Source organism: Gorilla gorilla, chromosome X, assembly GCF_029281585.2.
Source record: "Gorilla gorilla gorilla isolate KB3781 chromosome X, NHGRI_mGorGor1-v2.1_pri, whole genome shotgun sequence".
NCBI classification, from domain to species: Eukaryota; Metazoa; Chordata; class Mammalia; order Primates; family Hominidae; genus Gorilla; species Gorilla gorilla.
The window spans coordinates 57,274,931-57,296,918 of record NC_073247.2 but is presented as its reverse complement, the minus strand read 5'-3'; the positions used below and the strand labels follow the sequence as shown (position 1 = coordinate 57,296,918).

Genomic DNA, 21,988 nt, shown 5'->3' with positions numbered 1-21,988 from the left:
GAACTTGGGAGGTGGAGGTTGCAGTGAGCAGAGATCATGCCACTGTACTCCAGCCTGGGCGACAGAGTGAAACTCTGTCTCGAAAAAAAGAGAGAAAAATTAATGAAATAATTAACAGATAAAGTTTTCAGTTTCAGTTGGAAAACACAAAGAATTTACGCCTCCCGGGCTCAAGTGATTCTCGTGCCTCAGCCTCCTGAGTAGGGATTACAGGTGTGCATCATCACACCTGGCTAATTTTTGTATTTTTAGTAGAGATGGAGTTTCACCATGTTGGCCAGGCTGCTCTCAGACTTCTGAGCTGAAGTGATCCACCTGCCTCAGCCTCCCAAATTGCTGAGATTACGGGCATGAGCCACCGCACCTGGCCTCTTTTTTTTCCCTTTTTTTTCTTTTTTTCATTCATAAAATGAAACTGATAATGCTTGGACTTTGGTGGAAAGATACTTTCAGAAAGTATAGGGGATTATTTATCTGTCTTTGTTGAGCCACTGGTTGATGAAACTGGATGCAAGAGCTTTAAACTGCTGAAACACTCTGGTAGTGTAACTCGCCTAAAATGGGCTCAAGGAACCAAAAAAGAAAAGGCCAAAGAACTATAAAGAAGTAAAAGATCAATCTTGGCAAGACCTCCCTTCCTTTTTCTCCTTTCTCTCCAATCTCTTTCTTGCCCATCACGCCAAATTTCATATGATAAAAATCAATAACTGGCCCAATTTTCCTTAGACAAGTAAAATACCTACTTTCCATGAGTTACTTTGTCTGTGCACAGTAATACCTATGTAAATCCATACACAAATGCTCTGGAAGGATACAGGCCAAACTGATAATTGTAGTTCCCAATGGGAGTGGGGATTGAAGAAGATTTTAGATTTATCTCCAATTTTTTTCATGTAAAAAAAAAAACAAAACCCTGTATTATTTGTGTAATTAACAATTAATAGCTGGGCACAGTGGCTCATGCCTGTAATCCCAGCACTTTGGGAGGCCGAGGTGGGCGGATCACAAGGTCAGGAGATTGAGACCATCCTGACCAACATGGTGAAACCCTGTCTCTACTAAAAATACAAAAATTAGCCGGGCGTGGTGGCGCGTGCCTGTAGTCCTAGCTACTTGGGAGGCTGAGGCAGGAGAGTCACTTGAACCAGGGAGGCGGAGGCTGCAGTGAGCAGAGATCATGCCACTGCACTCCAGCCTGGCAACAGAGCGAGACTCCATCTCAAAAAAAAAAATTAATAATGAAACAAAAACAATGTGTGCATTTGCCAAGACATGTGAGTCTGATATTGAACAGAATTTAAGATATGCTATCTTTTTTCTCAATCAAAAATTATTTCACACTCTTGAAAACTGGTGACACCTAATATTTGCTCAGAATTTCACCACCATGACTCCGAAGAACATTTTCAGATAAAATTAGGAAAATTGCTGATTTTTCAAATAAAAAGCAATTGTAAACTCCAGCAACTTTATCTGTACTCATTGTTGAAGTGATAACATGTAAAAATGGTCTCCCTATGCACATAAGTAAATACAAAGCCACCTACAGTGAATCTTTATAGTCAATTTGATAAATTAATGAGCACTGGAAACCTCACTTGATTCTTCGCTACACAGTGATATCCAAAATAGTGCTGCTAGATAGAATGTGCAAAAAAATTGGAGAGGACTTTTAACTCATAGGACTTCACTTATGAAGTCTGTATTCATAGAAGGAGGCAAAAAAAATCAATATTTGTGGAACATCTACTGTGTTTCAAGTGTCTAACTTATGTTTTCTCATCTAATCCTTCCGAAGCCCTCAAGACAATAATCATTATTTCCCATTTTACAGGTAAGCAAACTAAGGCTCAGAGAGAAAATAACTTGTCCAACATTATTACTGGACAGTAGGCACACTTCAAAATAAAATGCTTTCTGCTCTTGTGTAGGTTCAAGTATTTCAAAGCACCTACCATTTCTAACTCAAGGGAGAGTGGATTCATTAAACATTTGTGACATGAGAAAATGATTTCTACAAATGAAATACACATCTGTTCTTTGAAATCCTTCTCAGGTGTTAACTTCAATTGAATTGAATAACTAATTTTTTAAATCAATGAACGGAAAACAGTTTAGTGGAATTAGGTAATAGCATACACCCAATGAGTGAGTTATAATCAGTATAGCTTCCTTTTACCAGATGGCTAATGACCTTCATAGACCAAATACGTGTTACAGCTGATGCCATGGATCCGTAATATTGACACTCTCTCCATAGAAGCCTGTCTTAGCTTGTGATTTATTTTCACAAAGAACAAAATGTTCACTGATGGAAGTTAAAAACAAAATGAAACACCAAACATCACTGTAGTGGTCAGTTTTGTTTTTTGTTTTGTTTTGTTTTGTTTTGAGACGGAGTCTTACTCTGTTGCCTAAGCTGGAGTATGGTGGTGTGATCTCGGCTCACTGCAACCTCCACTTGCTGGATTGAAGTGATTCTCCTGCCTCAGCCTCTCAAGTAGCTGGGATTACAGGCACTCACCACCACGTCTGGCTAATTTTTGTATTATTAGTAGAGACGAGGTTTCACCAGCCTTGAGGCCAGGCTGGTCTCGAACTCCTGGTCTCAAGTGACCCGCCCGCCTCAGCCTCCCAAAGTGCTGGGGTTATAGGCATGAGCCACTGTGCACCTGGCCTGTAATGGTCAGTTTTATGTGTTAACATAGCTAGGCTATAGTCCCTAGTTTATAACTGGCTAACATAAGCCAGTTATTCCATTAAAATCTAATCTAGGTGGTGCTGAGAGGTATTTTGTAGATGTGAATCAAGTCTATAATCAGTTGACTTTATGTAAACAAGATTATCCTAGATAATCTGGTGGACCTGATTCAATCAGTTGAAGGCCTTAATAGCAGAATGGAGGCTTTCCTGAAGAAGAAATTCTGCCCATAGACAGCAGCATTGGCTTGTGCTCGAGAACTCCTGCCTGTCCTTTCTGATGGCCTGCTCTAAGGATTTCAGATTTCAGGCTTGGCTAGCTAGCCACCACAATCACATAAGCCAGTTCATCTATATCTATACCTATATCTATATCTATATTTACATGTGTCTCCTAATGGTTCTGTTTCTCTGTTAGAATCCTGACTGATACAATCACTATCTTTATTTTATATATAAATCCATAACTTATATGCACTTAAGAAAAAAAACTAATTTTCCCTGGATTTCATATTCTTTCTTTGGATTGGATTTTTCTCCATCAGAAATTTCAAAAGGGATTAAGAAAGTGTCTGACTCCAGAGAATGCTCAGCTTCAGAGACTATCCATAATTTTCTTTCTTTCTTTTCTTTCTTTTTTTTAGATGAAGTCTTGCTCTGTCGCCCAGACTAGAGTGCGGTGGTGCGATCTCAGCTCACTGCAACCTCTGCCTCCTGGATTCAAGCAATTCTCCTGCCTCAGCCTCCCAGGTGCACGCCACCATGCCTGGCTAATTTTTGTAGAGACAGGGTTTTGCCATGTTGGCCAGGCTGGTTTCGAACTCCTGACCTCAAGTGATCTGCCCGCCTTGGCCTCCCAAAGTACTGGGATTACAAGCATGAGCCACCATGCCCGACCCATAATTTTCCATATTAGAAGTAAACTGCCCCATGTGTGGCTTAGGAGAGAGTTGTTCCTCTTGGGAACCATCATCTAAGTGAATTCTCAGAAGCCTGTGTATTTAGCTTCCTGAAGATAGACGCACCAGGGCCATAGGAGACAAAAGCCCATGAAAACTGCTCCAGGCCTTCCTCTATGCTCTATCCAAGTCCATTCATAAATCCTATGTGTCTGTTGAGGTGCAAGAACCAGTTTTCAAAAAATTTGTGTACATTTAAGGGGTAAAAGTGCAGTTTTGTTACATGGATATAATGCATAGTTGTAACATCCAGGCTTTTAGCATAACCATCACCTGAATAATATACATTGTACCCATTAAGTAATTTCTTATTCCTCACCACCCTCCCATCCTTCTGAGTTGCCAATGTCTATTATTCTATAGTAGAACCAGTTTGTTTGTTTGTTTTTTAATCATAACATCAATAATTTTCCTTAATTCCTTCAGAAATTTCTTGGGAATACTTTACTTGTCTGGGAGACATTACCCAAATGATTTCATTCCACTGTTTCATTTTTGTTTTTGAGACAGGGTCGCCTAGGCTGGAGTGCAGTGGTGTGATCATAGCTTACTGTAACCTTGAACTCTTGGGCTCAAGTGATCTTCCTGCCTCAGCCTCCCAAGTAGCTAGGACTATAGGTACATGCCATTATGCCCAGCTAATTAATTTTTTTTTTTTTTTTGGTAGAGACAGGATCTTGCCGTCTTGTCCAAGCTGGTCTCAAACTCCTGGTCTCAGCTAACCCTCTCACCTCGACCTCCCAAATCATCCCATTTTTTATCCCCCTGAAGAAATTTTGGGGTTACTTTTAGAAATGTTCTTAAATCTTTTCTCTCCCTTTTTTTAACTGCTATTTTTTATTCATCTATTTATTTAAAACTGATCTTCCAGAAATGATTTAATGTGGCCTATGATGATACAATTAAATACAGCACAAAGATAAAAACTAAAATTGGTAGGAAAAAAGAGAAAGTAAAGAAGGAGAATAAAAAAGAGTAGGAGAGAAAAGGAGAAAGTGAAAAAGAAAAAAGGAAACAGATTAAAAATGAATAGTAGTCTATAAAATGTATGTGGCTCAAAAATTGGAAAAAAATAAGAAAAAATATATACTTCAAAATGTCCATGAGATAAAACCAAACCAACTAAGAGAATAACAACTATTTTTGGTGTGAAGACAGGAATTCCCCCAGAGATTTACTACAATATTCCCATTCTGTTGCTTTTTAAAAAGAGTAAACAAAGCATTGCTTCTAACCCCAGGTACCATGGTGAGGTTTAAAAAAAGACATTTTTAGGTAGCAACTGATTCCAGTTACATATTTTATTCTTACTTCTCCTAACTTTGGAAAGAATTTATCTGAAACTGCACACAAATTATGAAATCTTCATATTCCTTACTTAGTGCTTGACTCAAGAACCTATTTTGTCCAGTGGAGATAGTCAGGTATGGGGTATCAGAGACCAAGGAGTACTTAGAGAGAATCCTCCTAAAGTGACCTTGTGCGGGCATCAAAGCTCAAACAGGATAAGGGGGTATCCACACGTGGTGGTGGTGGTGGAGGGGGATGCTCCCCGGCCTAGGGCATTGGAGTTTGAGCCAGGTGAAGAGTTCCTCCCACCTATCTATAGTGTTTCTTTTTGTTTTTGTTTTTGTTTTGTTTTGTTTTGTTTTGTTTAGGAGCAGAGGTTTAATAGGCAGAAGAGAAGAGAAAGAGAAACAGCTCTCTCTATATATAGAGAGGGGTCTCCGAACAGAAAGGACCAGCAGGCGGCCCATGTGCCAGATTTTATAGTCAGGTTTGAGGAGGGGTGTCTGATTTACATGGGGCTCACAGATTGGTTTGATCAGGTATGACGTTTACATGGACTATGACATTCCCTGGTCTTGCCAAACAAGATTACTTCCCTGAACTGTAAAGCTTCCCACACATTGCATACAGAAAGGATAAGAGATATGGCGGTCGCAGACAGGAAAGGAGGAAATTACAAAAGGAAAGTTGGAGATCCTGTTGCCGACACCCCATCGAGGCAATTGGAGGCTGGGGCCTGTCCAGAAGCCTTTGGATAACACTGGGAGCTAGCCCTGGTCAGAAATCCTCAGCTGCCTCAGGACTTCTTCCAGCCCCACCTGATGGCTAAGTCTTCCGTGAAAGGAAGCTGGTTCAAACATGGCCAATATGCCCAGCAACCCATGGGTGCCGGGAGATTCTCCATGTTCTCCCTAGTAAGTCTGTCCCCCAAGTCTTGTAAGGCTGGCAGCCACACTAATCGTTTTTAAATGGCCGAAGGGGGCCCAGTATTTGGTTTGATTTGGTTCTAAAATGGAAGCCAAGAGCCTCGAAATGAAAGGACAGAGTTGGAGTCCCCTCGTCTATTCATCGTTTCGATGAATGTTGCACCTTGGTATCTCGGATGAGGTCCCCATTATGAAGTGACTACGTTGTCTGGGGTATATACCCTGGGGTTCATTGTCACGTGACAGGAAAATTTAGGACACGGACACACACAAGGAGTTTAGGAGTGGAGGTTTAACAGGCAGAAGACAAGAGAAAGAGAAACAGCTCTCTGTCTATAGAAAGAGAGGTCTCCGAGCGGAAAGGACCCTATGGTGTATTTTAAACTAAACAGATTGCATGCTTCGTGTGGCAAATACTGATAGTTGCTTACCCAATAGCCACTCTTTTCACCTTTACTTTCAGAACTTCAATTTTTCAGCAAAACAATGTGCCTAGTAAAAATAATTCCTCAGACTCCCTTGAAGCCAGAATGGACATGTGATCCAGCTCTGGCAAATGAGATCTAAGCAGAAGTCTACTGCATGAGGCTTCTGGGAAAGTTATTGTTTTCCTGATGAAAGGGGACAGACTTAGCTGGCCTTTTGCCACTCTCTTTATTCTTTCTGCCTAGAATGCAGTCACAATACTTAAGAGGTATGAGAGCTATCTTACCAGCAAATAGAAAAAACTACATGATTAGGATGGCCAGGAAGGAAGACAGAAAGAGCCCAGGACCTTTCTATCCCACTAACCCACTTTCTAACCCACTGTGGGTTGCCTCCCTCAAGCCTTTGTGTTACATGAGAACCAGCATGTTATTCCTTTTTTGGTAACCTGCTAATGGTTCTCTTCACCCTCCTACCCCCATCCTACAGTGTTCAGCTCATTTCAATAAGTTACTGATTTAGTGGTATTAATGTACTGGAACCTCCTCGAACATATTCATATTTGCATTCATCCAACCAGCTTCTGCCTCAGGCAGTATTTGGCTGCCTAAGGCCAAGATGGGGCAGATATAGAAGTCTTGGTGTTGTCCACAGAGGGTTTTGTGTCATTTTGGAAAAAATAAGACATAAGAGAAGTAATACTTCAATGTTTTATATGATTAAGGGGAAGGAGAACTAACACTAGGGCTGGTACTTTTACTTATAGAATGCTCAAAATAACTGCAAAGCATGCATCACTCTCTTTTTGCAGAGGAGGAAACTAAAGACATTACATAGCTGATGAAGATCTAGGCAGGTAGTATGTAGCAGAATATAAGTCAAACTCAGGTCTGATGGTTCTCCAATCCACACTTGTTCTTTGCAACTCTGACACAACTAGCCAAAATGATCATGGGTCAGTGGCTTCCTGGAGGAGATAGAACTTGGACTAGTCCTGAAGGATGGGCAAAATTTGAAGCTTCGAGGTAGGGAGTAGAAAAAGGGATTGCAGGTATGGAAAGGAACATAAGCAAAGACCAGCTTTCATTGATCATGCCCCATTCAATACTCAGGAGATGAAATCACTAAAGCAGAGGACTCAGTTCTTTAAACACATAATATCTATTGACTTATCTCCTGTGATATCCTGTGATAGTCACTGTGAGATATGCCAAGGTTAATTTTTTGAAAGTACCTGGCATGTAGTTGCTGCCTGTTTTTTGTTTGTTTGTTTTAGTTTTGTTTTGTTTTTTGAGACAGAGCCTCACTCTGTCACCCAGGCTGGAGTGCAGTAGCATGATGTAGAGACAGGGTCTTGCCATGTTGCCCAGGCTGGTCTCAAACTCCTGGGCTCAAGTGATCCTCCCACCTTGACCTCCCAAAGTGCTGGGATTACAAGTACAGGTGTAAGCCACTGTACCTGGCCATTTTTTTTGTCCTTTAAGAAAGTGCTGGCTGGGCGCAGTGGCTCATGCCTGTAATCCCAGCACCTTGGGAGGCCGAGGTGGGTAGATTATATGAGGTCTGGAATTCAAGACCAGCCTGGCCAACATGGTGAAACCCCATCTCTACTAAAAATACAAAAAAATTAGCCAGGCGTGGTGGCAGGCACCTGTAATCCCAGCTACTTGGGAGGCTGAGGCAAGAGAATCACTTGAATCCGGGAGGCAGAGGTTGCAGTGAGCCGAGATCACGCCATTGCACTCCAGCCTGGGCAACAAGAGCGAAACTCCATCTCAAAAAAAAAAAAAAAAAAAAAAAAAAGAAAGAAAGTGCTCTCCTTTCTCAAAGTGAAGGTACTCATCATTTGGATTACTCAGAAAGCTGACAATCTAGCTAGGGAGATTTTTAAATTATTTAAGAGTTCCAAAATAGAAAGTGTCACAAGATGATATAAGACTGGTGATAACAGCCCCAGGGGCTATGCTCTTAACTACTACGCTCTTTTACCCTGCAGTGTATAGGATGTACAGGATGAAAAGATCCCAAGTGAGGACCCCAATCAGGAGGCTGATGTAAGTAACCATGGGGTCATTAGGTTGATGATGAGGGACATGAAAAGGAGAGGATGGAGAAGAAAAACATTTCAACAACAAGGCTAGTTAACAGCTGCTTAGCAGAGTGGAAAAAAGAACAAACTAAAATGACCCCAAAATGTCAATGGTATAACTAAGATAACTGCATGTCATCGATGGAAATGGAAATGCCAGGACAGGGAGACCATCTGGGAAAGAGGAATATAATGAGTTGAATTTAGTACATGGTGAGACGAGGAGAACGATTATTTAACTATTCAAGTGAGCATATTTGGTAGAGAGTTGGCAGATTGAGGAATGGCAGTCAGATGAATGGCTGTGCTCTGTAGTGACAGTTGAATCTGTGGTGAGAAGGGTTCATGTACTTGAAGGAAAGAATATATAGGGCTGCAGCCACCCACTGAAACCTCTTTGTCCTCCTTGCCCTTGTTGTCGACATCACGTTCCAGTTCCTGCTTGCACTTGCTTTTGGCAATGTGGTTGGAATGTATGTGGCTCAGAACTATGACATACCAAGTCTAGCTAAAACATGTGAAGAAATTAAAAAGGAATTGGGTGCCAAGAAGACACCCCCTAGTTCATGAGGTTGACTCTAGCACTGCCTTCTGGATACACCGATTCCACTGCTCTTCAGGCCCTCCTTTACCATCTGAACCAAAAACTTTTGCTTTGTCTTCAGCCTCAGTGATTTTTCTTCTTTGCTAGACCCTGCATTGCCTTAGAACAAAAATGGAGCTAAAAACTATCCTTACTTTCCAACATCTTTGCCTCTTCCCATCCTCCTTTCAGCTGCTTGGGAGGTTCTAAGACTGGAAATATGGTGCTAAATTAGTAAACTAGTAGACTCTCCCGTACTCTTCAGGATTTCTACTATAGGTTGAACATCCCTGGTCCAAAAATCTGAAATCTAAAATGTTCCAAGATCTGAAACTTGAGTGGTCATGCTCAAAGGAAATGCTCATTGGAGCATTTTGGATTTCAGATTTTTGGATTAGGGATGCCCAACTGGGAAGTATAATACAAATATTCCAGTCTGAAAAAATAAAAAAATCCAAAACACTTCTGGTCCCAAGCATTTCAGATAAAGGATACGCAACCCATATTTTTTATCAAAAGAAAAATTGATGAGTATTATATAATTGGTCAGATACAAATAATGCTGATTTTCCAGTTTAGCAATTGTAATGGTTAAACATTTGATACTAAGTTAGGTTGCTTCAAAGTAATTAAAATTAATATTTAGAAGCAAAAAAAAAAGAACATAAGGATAAAAGCAGAGGACTCAAGACTGAGTCTTGTACTGTGATGACAGCTGAGGTGGAGGAGGGTAGAGGAAAAAAGAAATGAGGAGCTAGCCAAAAAGACTAAGTCTCAGAGAAGTAGAAAACACTGAGTCTGGCACAGTTCCTGGCCCAAGAAGCAGTGCTCAGTGAATTCATAGATGGGGGACAACTGCATTCAATATCCCAGGAACCAAAATGGGAAGAAATTTTGAAGAAAAATGGAGTGATTTTCACTGATGTAAAAAATGCTACAGGGGCCGGGAGCAGTAGCTCACACCTGTAATCCCAGCACTTTGGGAGGCTGAGGCAGGTGGATCACCTGAGGTCAGGAGTTCGAGACCAGCCTGGCCAACATGGTGAAACCCCATCTCTACTAAAAATACAAAAATTAGCTGGGTGTAGTGGCGGGCGCCTGTAGTCCCAGCTACTTAGGAGGCTGAGGCAGGAGAATCGCTTGAACCCAGGAGGCAGAGGTTGCAGTGAGCCGAGACCTCGCCACTGCACTCCAGCCTGGGCGACAGAGCAAGACTCCATCTCAAAGGAAAAAAAAAGCTATAGGGAACAAAGTGTGATTTTTTAAAACATACCTATAGATCCTGACAAGATTTAGAAGCACCCTTCTGGAGTATAAGTGGTATTAACACTGGTAACTTTTTGTTGTTGTTGTTGTTGTTGTTGTTGAGACAAGGTCTTGTTCTATCACCCAGGCTGGAGTGCAGTGGCATGATCATGGCTCACTACAGCCTTGACCTCCTGGGCTCACGCAATCCTCCCACTTCAGCATCCCAAGTAACTGGGACTACAGACACACACCACCACGCCCAGCTTAATTTTTAAATTTTTTGTAGAGATAGGCTCTTGCCATGTTGCCTAGGCTGGTCTTGAACTCCTGGGCTCAAGCAAACTTCTTGCGTCGGCCTCCCAGTAGCTGGGATTATAGGTACATTATAGGTGTAGTGACACCTGGCTAATTTTTTCATAGTTTTTGTGGAGACAAGGCCCTACTATGTTGCACAGGCTGATCTAGAACTTCTGGGCTCAAGTGATCTTCCTGCCTCGGCCCCCCAAAGTGCTGGGTTTATAGGCGTGAGCCACCACATCTGGCCTGATAGCATTCTTAGGAGGTAAAAAGGAGTAATGCACATGAACAACAATAAAAGTTGTGCCAACTGACTTGGTGACTCTTAATTAATCTCAATCTCTTAATTGAATTGGAGTTCTTCATCAGCTACTTTAGTTGCTGAGGAAACATCTTTTATTCTGGGCTCCAGGTCCAGTCTATGATATCCAGCCAAAAGCCATCTCTTTCCAGCCATCTCTGAGCACTAATTTTTTTGCTTTCCCTGCATTCCACCCCAAGTAAAAAAAGACTACCCAACTAATTTTTGGAAAAGTATTCCCATGATTTTTTCTACTTATTCTTTTCTCCTTCACTCTCTACCACATTCTTTGTTTTTTAACCCCCAACTTTTATTTTAAAACAGATAGTATATTTACGAAGTTCAAAAATCAAAACTGTAAAAGGTATACATTTTAAAAGTCTTATTTCCTTGGCTGGGCACATTGGCTCACACCTGTAATCTCAGCACTTTGGGAGGCCGAGGCAGGAGGATTGCTTGAGCCCATGGGCAACATAGTGAGACCCTCTCTGTACAACAAAAAGAGTCTAATTCTCACTTTTCACCCCACTCCCCTTGTTTCCCCTTGTCTTCTATAAGTAACTTGTATTAGTTTCTTATTTGCCCTTTCAGTGGTTCTTTTTTGGGTTTTTTTGTTTGGTTGTTTTTTTTGTTGTTGTTGTTGTTGTTGTTTGTTTTTTTTGAGACAGTCTCATTCTGTCACCTAGGCTGGAGTGCAGTGGCATAATCTCAGCTCACTGCAACCTCCGCCTCCCGGGTTCAAGCAATTCTCCTGCCTCAGCTTCTTGAGTAGCTGGGATTACAGGCGCCTGCCACCACACCTGGCTAATTTTTGTATTTTTAGTAGAGATGGGATTTCACCATATTGCCCAGGCTGGCCTTGAACTCCTCACCTCAGGAGTTTGCCTTGGCCTCCAAAAGTGCTGGGATTGCAGGCATGAGCCACTGTGCCCAGCCCTTTCAGTGGTTCTTGATGTAAAATTAAGCATACACACACACACACACACACACACACACACACACACACACACACATCTCCCCTTTCTTAACACATAAGGTAGCATAGTGAGTACACTGTTCCAGATCTTGGTTTTGTCATCTAACAGTAAGATTTCTCCTGATCAGTACTTAGAGAGATAGATCTTTGGGTTTTTGTTTTGTTTTTGTTTTTGAGATAGAGTCTTGCTCTGCCACCCAGGCTGGAGGGCAGTGGCACAATCTCAGCTCACTGCAACCTCCACCTCCCAGGTTCAAGCGATTCTCCTGCCTTAGCCTCCCGAGTAGCTGGGATTACAGGTGTGCACCACCATGCTTGGCTAATTTTTCTATTTTTAGTAGAGATGGGGTTTCACCACATTGGCCAGGTCTCGAACTCCTGGCGTCAAGTGGTCCGCCTGCCTCAGCCTCCCAAAGTGCTGGGATTACAGGCGTGAGCCACCACGCCTGGCCTGTTTTTGTTTTTGACTTCGTGTTTATTTGAATGTTGTTTCTTTGCCCATCTTCAGTCTTTTCTCCCATCTTTAATGCTTTGCACAATACCATGTTTAGGCTTTATAACTGCCTGGAGGGTTATATGTAATTTTGATATGCCCTTCCCACTGGAATAGTGGTTAAGAGCACAGATACTGGTTTAGATCCCAGTTCAGACACTTACTTGCTGTGGTAATGCTGGTCTTAAGGGTAAAGGAAGCTCAGATTTTCTCTTCTCTTTTTCTCCTCCAACCCCCCCACCCAGAAGGAATGTTAATCTGGATTGGGAAGATTCCATGGCACTAGGCTGTACCACAGTCATAGAAAGAGGAACTTTAAGAAGACTAAAGAGGTAAGTGGTTGTCTCCATCTTCTGCCTGGAAGTGCCCTGTTGCTCATTCTCCCTTTCTCTCCCTTTGCAGCAGCCAGGCCTAGAGGTAGAGGCTCCCAAGCATCAATACAACCATCTTTCTTTCAATTTTCTCCTCCTCTAGCACTCATAGGCAGGCCCTCGTCCCATCAGTGGAGGAAGAGCAGATCCTAGAATGTGTGCTTTGCGGGCCGCAGGCCAATCTAGCACAGGAAAACTGCTATGGGCCAGCGCGAGTCCTTACAGTTCTACACTGGTGGTTAGGGCCAAAGCCCCAGCTAATAATGAAGAATCTTTGCTTTGTTTTCTACTCTGGGCATAGATTTCCCTGAGATCGCCTGGAAACAGGTAGTCGGGGCAAGATTCAGGTTCTATTCGGGTTCTACTCCATTTTGGCCAAATACATCCTTAACCATATTGATCTCATCCTTTAATAGGTCCCCTCTTCCCGATTTTCAAACATGTGACCCTGAACAAATGAGGTACTTGACCTAAGTGTCAATTTCTTCATCTGGCAAAATGGGACCAGTAATGCAGTCTTCATACACTTGATGTGAAGGTTAAATGACTTAATATATGCAAAATAGTGAGCACAGTGCCTGGCTATTATAGCAGGTGCTCAGTAAATGGTTGCTATTATTTTTATTTCTAAGCAGTATAGTGTAGTGGCTAAGAGCATGGCTTTCGGAGTTAAACGGCTCTCTCTGGCCTTGGATCCAGACTCTTGAGCTTAGCACCTGTTTGACCAAGGGAAATTAGCTCTCTAAGCTTCAATTTCCTCAATAATAATAATAATAAAGGAATAGTAATAGTACCTCTCTTAGGGTTGCTGAGAAGATTAAATGAGATTCTATATGTAAAGTACTTAACACAGAAACACAGAGCCTGATATATAAGTAGCTGCTATATCTTAACAGCATTTAAAAACTCAAACCCAACTATACTTAAATGATTTATGTCCCTTCAGATACAGTGAGAGGAACCTCTTTACATATACTTGAGCTGGGGAAGAAAGTAACATTTACCCATAAAAATGCACTCATAGTCTATATTTGTATACTTAAATTTTTGTTATGACATAGACTTCATCTCTACAAAAAAATTAATAAATTAGCAAGGCATGGTGGCACGCACCTATAGTCCCAGCTACTTAAGGGGCTGAGGTGGGAGGATCCCTTGAGCCTGGGAGGTCACAGCTGCAGTGAGCCATGATTGCACCACTGCACTCCAGCCTGGGTGACAGAGCAAGACCCTGTCTCAAAATTTTTTTTTGTTAAGGGAGTAGATTTTGTGTCACCTATTTTTCACAATTTTTTTTAAAAAAGCACTCATACAAACAAGTTTTAAGACCAGGCATAGTGGCTCACGCCTATAATCCCAGCACTTTGGGAGGCTGAGGCAGGAGGATTACTTGAGCCTAGGAGTTCAAGAACAGCCTGGGCAACATAGCAAGACCCCATCTCTACGAACAATTTAAAAATTAATTGGGCATTGTGACATGTGCCTGTAGTCCCAGCTACTTGGGGGACTCAGGTAGGAGACTCACTTGAGCCCAGGAGTTCGAGGTTACAGTGAGCTGTGATCACACCATTGCACTCCAGCCTGGGTGACAGAGCAAGATCCTGTTTCTAAAAAACAAAGAAAAAAAATTAAGCAAGTTTATAAGGGTGAAGGGAGGACACTGTGAGATTCTGAGCATTTACTGTGTCCTATGGTTTACATCTTTCCTTATAATTGTGCTAATATAAAAATATAAAATACAGATAACATATATAACATATAAAATAATATAAAAATAATCGGAACATTATTTTTGGAGTGTTATTTTGTAGTGGGGTTAGATTCAGTATGAACAGCACCATATAGGTATCAAATGCTGCCCTACCTATTGCTCTAACCTTTGATTATTTGCTTTACACAATAGTAACACAAAAGGATTTGTAGTATTATACACCTGATCAAAGTTGTATAAAGAATGTCTGCATTTGTTTTTATTTCAAGCTGCTGAGCCCTGGCTCAAGTCAGAAACGTCTGACTCTTCAAATCTAAGCACCACATTTATGCACTTGTTTTCTGTTTTTTTTTGTGTTATGCTACCTTTAAAACAGTAATTAGAAGGGGATAATCATCTGCCACCTGAATCCTGGTCTACTGCTACCATTGAATAAATGCAAAAAAAAAAAACCTTTCTTTTCAAAAAAATTTGGTAGAGATGGTATCTCGTTATGTCACCCAGGCTGGTCTCAAATTCCTGGCCTCAAGCTATCTTCCCGCTTCGGCCTCCCAAAGTGCTGGGATTACAGGCATGAGCCCTGTGTCTGGCCACACACAAAATAAATAAGTAAATAAATAAATAAAAATTTAAAAAAGCTTCCTAAATAAGAAATTACAATTAAGACTCATATGAAGACATCAATGTATTTATACTAAAGAAACAGAAAAAAAATTCAAAGTAAATAAAGGTAGAGTGTGCATTTAGAATTTTACTTTTCTTCCAAATTTTAGATTTACAACTAAGCCTTCATTCCAGGAAAGAAAGAAAAGCCACTGTTAACTATCATATTCTCCCCCAAATATTAGAGCAACACTGAACACTTTCCTGGACAGTCCTGTACATGTTTTATTGGTGATGCCCAAGCTTATCCCTGAACACTGGGAAAAGTGGGAAGATGTCAAGAGATAAAAGACAGAGGATGACAGATCTGAGAGGGACCGAGTGACTAACTTTCCTCTGCAAGCTCAAAGCAAGAAGTTGACTGCTTTTTCATTTTAACTCTGCCCCAGCATCAACAAATCACCACTCTGGGTTTATGCAACTTGTTTCCTAATTGAATAAAATAAGCCTGAATATGAAAACATATCAGAAGAAAATTTAAGTCAGAAAAAATTTAAGTTAGAAACTGCTGTGCTCTTATCTGTTTCCAATGAATACCAATGATGTTCTTAAAGCTTCCTAGGAGCCTCAATGGGCAGAAACCATAGTTACTATTTCAGTACAAAACAGAAAAAATAGAGATTGTAGAAGGATTGTTACTCGAAAGCCAATCAAGGAGAGTACCTGAAAGGAGGAATTACAGAAGAGACTAAAGTCTGATAGAGTAGAATGAAACACTGGATTGTGAATATTCAATTAAAAAATATTAAACATTACTGGACTCTAAGCTACTCTCTAGGAATAGAACAATTTCTAAGCCTTGATTCTAGAGCCAATAGTCTAGGCCAAGGCTTCTTAAACTTTAATGTGCATATGAATCCCCTGAAAATCTTGGCTCATGCCTGTAATCCCAGAACTTTGGGAGGCTGAGGTGGGCAGATCACTGGAGGGCAAGAGTTCAAGACCAGCCTGACCAACATAGCGAAACTCCATCTCTACTAAAAATACAAAAAAAAAAAAAATTAGCTGGTCATGGTGGCACACAACTGTAATCCCAGCTACTCCGGAGGCTGAGGCACAAGAATTGCTTGAACCCAGGAGGTGGAGGTTGCAGTGAGCTGAGATCGTACCACTGCACTCCAGCCTGGGTAACAGAGCATCTCAAAAAAAAAAAAAAAAAGTCGAGGCTTATTCAAGAGATCTGGAGTAGAGCCTTAAATTCTAACAAATTCCTAGGTGATACTCATGCTGCTGGCCCATGGACTACACTTTGAGTAGCAAGAAACGCATGGATAAAGAAATAGAGTGAAGTGTTGCAGGTACTTGGAAATCTATAAAGAGTACTATGTGAGCACCATGGAGGGCCTTTCTACCTCGGAGTATTAGAAAAGGCTTCATACAGGAAGGGATGGATGGGCTGAGTCTTCTCCTGGTAATCATGGGGATAAAGTCAAGAGGTCAACATTAAAGTTCAGTGACTATGGTGTGAGTTGGACAGGCCGTCTAAACTTTCTGGCCCTCAATTTTCTTTTTTTTTTTTTTTTTGTGAAATGGAGTCTCACTCTATCACCCAGGCTGGAGTGCAGTGGTGCTATCTCAGCTCAGTGCAACCTCTGCCAATCAAGCCATTCTCCTAGCTCAGCCTCCCAAGTAGCTGGGATTATAGGGGCGTGTGACCACACCCAGCTAAGTTTTGTATTTTTAGTAGAGATGGGGTTTTACCACGTTGGCCAGGCTGGTCTTGAACTCCTCACCTCAGGTGATCCACCCACCTTGGCCTCCCAAAGTGCTGGGACTACAGGCGTGAGCCACTGTGCCCAACCTCAATTTTCTTCCTCATCAGTAAAATGAGGGATTAAAAATGTCCAGACCCTACATGATCCTAAAACCAGATTACTGTGAGACAAGTTTTAAAATATTTAATATAAGATCAGTTTAGAAGTTAGGGTGAAATAGTATAAAAGATTCTAAGCCAGGTGCGGTGGCTCGTGCCTGTAATCCTAGCACTTTGGGAGGCCAAGGCGGGTGGATCACCTGAGGTCAAGAGTTCGAGGCCAGGCTGGCCAACATGGTGAAACCGCATCTCTATTAAAAATACAAAAATTAGCTGGGTTTGGTGTTGAGTGCCTGTAATCCCAGCTACTTGGGAGGCTGAAGCAGGAGAATTGCTTGAACCGAGGCAGAGGTTGCAGTGAGCCAAGATCGCACCATTGCACTCCACCTGGGCAACAGAGCAAAAACTCCATCTCAAAAAAAAAAAAAAAGTATAAAAGGTTCTATCAATTTACCTAACAAACCAACATACATTTGACAAATCATACATCCATCAATAGGAGAACCGCAGTAAGTCTTGTATTTTTAGTAGAGACGAGGTTTCACCTTGTTGTCCAGGCTGGTCTCGAATTCCTGACCTCAAGTGATCCTCCAACCTTGGCCTCCCAAAGTACTGGGATTACAGGCGTGAGCCTCCATGCCTGGCCCAAACCGCAGGAAGTCTTAACAGCATCTTGCACTTGTTTTTTCCTATTCAGTTGCCTATTTGTAGCCGAGTGTATGGCTTCACAGCAGAACTGCTTTAAAAGAATACCATATAGAAGTCTTTCTTTATTTGCAGCGATACATTCCAAGACCCCTAGTGGATGCCAGAAACCATGGATAGTACCAGACCCTATATAAACTATGATTTTTCCTATATATACATACGTATATACATATAACATTTAATTTATAAATTAAGCACAGTAAGAGATTAATAAAACAACAATTATAACAATATACTGTAATAAAAGTTATGTGAAGGTGATGTCTCTCAAAATATCTTATTGTCCTGTACTCAGGTATTTTGGGACTGTTGGTTGACCACGGGTAACTGAAACCACAGAAAGTGAAACGCAGATAAGTGGGGAGTCCTACTGTACTCATTTTGCTCAGCACAATAATGCTTAATATTTATAAAGTACCTTTCATTTTCAAGGCACTTTACAAACATCCGTTAATTACTTGTCACACAATTTGCAAGTTAATTTTCATTAGTCCAATTAGGAGTGGACCAGATAAAACTGAAAGAGTAAAGGCAGGCCCCAGAGGGAGGATCCAAGCCAAGGTGAGAATGGTGGGGCTGTGTATGACTTATGCTCACAGTTTTTATAGGTGAGAAACAGCCCTCACCAGGAGAGCACTAAAACACTAGAAAAGGAAGAAATTGCCATTTCTGAACATCTTGCTGGAGTTTGCCACTAAGAACCAAAACATATAAGGAAAGAGGTGAAGTATTTTAAAGGCTTATTACCCCACCCCATCTACAAAAAAAGAAGTCAACAGTGAATGACTCCATTTTCACAAAAAAGATGTCTATTATGAAAATTCGAATGAAGTTTAGCTTTCTTCGTGTTGTAGTTTTAAAGGATAAAATATTTTCTAGAATGAGTTTCGAAGGAGTGATCATATCCTAATTACAATACTTTCTCTTTGTATAGAGAATGGTTAAGTATGGCTAGGTGCGGTGGCTCATGCCTGTAATCCCAGCACTTTGGGAGGCCAAGGCAGTCAGATCACTTGAGGTGAGGAGTTTGAGACCAGCTTGGCCAATATGGTAAAACCCCATCTCTACTAAAAATACAAAAAATAGCTGGATTAGCCAGGCATGGTGGTGCGCACCTGTAATCCTGGCTACTCGGGAGGCTGAGCCAGGACAATCGCTTGAACTGAGGAGGCAGAGGTTGCAGTGAGCCGAGACTGCATCACTGCACTCCATAGCAAAACTCCATCTCCAAAACAACAACAAACAGCTAAGTATGTTCCTTTTAAATGAGAAAAACAAATTTTAAACATCAAGAATTATCCAATAATCTGGCTGGGCGCAGTGACTCATGCCTGTAATCCCAGCACTTTGGGAGGCCTAGGTGGGCAGATCACCTCAGGTCAGGAGTTTGACACCAGCCTGGCCAACATGGTGAAACCCTGTCTTACTAAAAATACAAAAGTTAGCTGGGCATGGTGTCACGCGTCTGTAATCCCAGCTACTCGGGAGGCTGAGGCAGGAGAATCACTTGAACCCAAGAGGTGGAGGTTGCAGTGAGCCAAGATTGTGCCATTGCACTCCAGCCTGGGCAACAAGAGTGAAACTCCATCTCAGAAAAAAAAAAATTATCCAATAATCCAGGCTGTCACTACTAAAAAAAAATTATCCAATAAAAAATAATTTTTGTTATTGTCTTGTGCATATTTTTTCTCAGTGCTCCAAATGCTGCAAATGTACATGCAGAACGTTTATAAAAATAATAAATGTTATTTTAAAAACTAATATCAATCTGCAGTTGTTTCAGTCCTTCTGATTTATGGGCTAGGAGAGGGAGAAGTTGGGTACAAAAGACTGGAAAATTTGTAATTTTAAAATAAGGTCCATTTGTATAAACCTGAAAGTGTATCACTATTTTTGTTAAATATGGAAGAGAAAGATACCTAATCTTACTATCCATTCATAATAACATTCAAAATAAAATTCCTTTTAGCAAAGGAAGCATTATATTGGAAATTCCTTAGATTAAAATAGGTTTTCTACTTCCTTTGCATTGCTCCAGCGTCTTACACACACACACACAGACACACACACACAGCTCACAGCTCATATCTCATTAACATAAGATGTAGATTAGAGCATTTTACATTTAATATTTAAAAAATTACGTCAAGTTTTGGCACATGTATGAGTAAATGCATGTTATAGAGTGCTCTTAGTGGTAAGTCATTTTATCAGTCCATTTCAGGTTGCTATAAAAGAATGTCTGAGACTGGGTAATTTATAAAGAAAAGAGTTTCTGGGCCGGGCGAGGTGGCTCACGCCTGTAATCCCAGCACTTTGGGAGGCCAAGGCGGGTGGATCACTGGAGGTCAGGAGTTTGAGACCAGTCTAGCCAACATGGCGAAACCCCATCTCTATTAAAAATTCAAAAATTAGCTGGGCGTGGTGGCATGTGCCTGTAATCTCAGCTACTCGGGAGGCTGAGGAAGAAGAATTGTTTGAACCTGGGAGGTGGAGGTTGCAGTGAGCTGAGATCACGCCACTGCACTCCAGCCTGGGCGACAGAAGGAGACTCCGTCTCAAAAAAATAAAGAAAAAAGAAAAAGAGGTTCTGTAGGCTCTCTTAAAGAGGTTCTTTATAAAGAAAAGAGGTACTTTATAAAGAAAAGGGGTTCTGTAGGCTGAGAGGTTCAAGGGCATGGCTCTGGCTTCTGGTGAAGGCTTTTGTGCTACATCACAACATTGTGGAGAAGGTTAATGGGGAAGTGGACATTAGCAAAGAGAAGGAAACCCTTACCCTGCTTTATAGCAACTCACTCTCACGGGAGCTAATCCAGTCTCTCTAGAGACAGGACCAAGCCATTCAGGAGGGATTGGGCTGCATAATTCAAACACCTCCCACTAGGCCCCATCTCCCAACACTGCCACACTGGGGATCAAATTTCAACATGAGCTTTGGTGGGGACAAACAGACCATATCCAAACCATTGCAGCCATTTTCATTTTAACAACATTTATTACAAATCACATTTTATAAACACTAGATAAATTACATATAAAAGCTAGACATAAATATAAAGAAGCAAAACAAAAACAGCAGTACTATTAATGCAAGAAAAATAAGCTAATATAATATTTAAACACATATAACTTAATAAAATTACCAATTTTTCATTGTTAATAATTTTTCATAAATTCAAAAGCTATTCAGAAATGAAATGTAATACATTCTGATTACTATCAAAGGTTAGAATTATAGAAACAACCACCATAGCACTACTTATTTTTTAAAATCGTTTCAAACATTCAGAAGCCAAATGACTGTCCTTAAAGACAAATTAAATGGGTAAAAGGTCTTATCTAACAGAAGAATACAAAATTTTAAGCTTTGGTTAATAGATAATAAGTGTAGTGGAAATTTTTAAATTAACATCTCCCTTATATGTTATATTCCTGAGTTGTTGCTCAAATATCATAAAGAACTTAGTTTATAGCTTTATATAACATTGCATTTTATTTTTGAAAAACAAAAAGTATTGTTATTATTTGAAATGTGAAGAATGGTGTTTAATAATATCATCATGGCCAGGCGCAGTAGCTCACACCTATAATCCCAGCTCTTTGGGAGGCTGAGGTGGACGGATCACCTGAGGTCAGGAGTTCGAGACCAGCCTGACCAACGTGGAAAAACCCCATCTCAACTAAAAATACAAAAATTAGCCAGGTGTAGTGGTGCATGCCTGTATTCCCAGCTACTCAGGAGGCTGAGGCAGGACAATCGCTTGAACCCAGGAGGCGGATGTTGTGGTGAGCCGAGATCGCGCCATTGCACTCCAGCTTGGGCAACGAGTGAAACTCCACCTCAAGAAAAAAAAATAATAATAATATAATCATAACAGGATGGAATCCCTTTAATTTAGCTTAACTAAGGGAAAAACTAATGCTGTCTGACCACTATTTGCAAAGATCATTTGTAAATTGTGATCAAAATTATATTAAATCTGTCACCAACTTTTATTTGCACCTTATGAAATCATGTTGATTTTGTAGTACTGAATGCCCTTATAAACGAATTGAAATGATGCAGTGCTAATGGTTAGCACAAGGCCACGCACAGGGTGAGCGCTCAATATTACTAATTAATTTAAAGTGAAAATCTTTTAATGTATTATTTCTGCACCTTAACATGCAATTCAATGTAGTAGTTATTAACCCAAAAATATCCAAAAACATTTTAAACATGAAAATACATTTTAGTAACAATCATAGGAATGTTTACAAGTGGTTATTTTCAGTCTTAGTTTTATCAAAATAGAATTAAATTTCAGATTCCTTTTAAAAATAGGCCTATGAAAGCTGATTTCATAATAGCTGCTATATGTGATGTGGATGGCAGATTCAGTGCCTTCTCACAAGTTCAACCTATTGACACCTCCTGAACCAATTACTTTAGAT

At 40.8% G+C, this 21,988-nt stretch overlaps 1 protein-coding gene and 1 long non-coding RNA gene across 2 annotated transcripts in view; one reads left to right on the top strand and one right to left on the bottom strand.

The window, feature by feature from the left end:
* The first annotated feature begins 3,349 nt into the window (after positions 1 to 3,349).
* On the top strand, positions 3,350 to 15,494 carry LOC101126197 (uncharacterized). Its single transcript, XR_002004189.1, has 4 exons — positions 3,350 to 3,450; positions 8,298 to 8,355; positions 12,534 to 12,620; positions 15,219 to 15,494. It is a non-coding gene; the product is annotated as an uncharacterized lncRNA (long non-coding RNA).
* Positions 15,495 to 20,529: 5,035 nt separating this feature from the next.
* RP2 (RP2 activator of ARL3 GTPase) overlaps positions 20,530 to 21,988 on the bottom strand; it is a 45,214-nt gene continuing 43,755 nt past the window's right edge. Inside the window, exon 6 of the mRNA XM_019019075.2 lies at positions 20,530 to 21,394. The gene's annotated coding sequence lies outside the window, so the exon portion shown is untranslated. The remainder of the gene's footprint in view (positions 21,395 to 21,988) is intronic.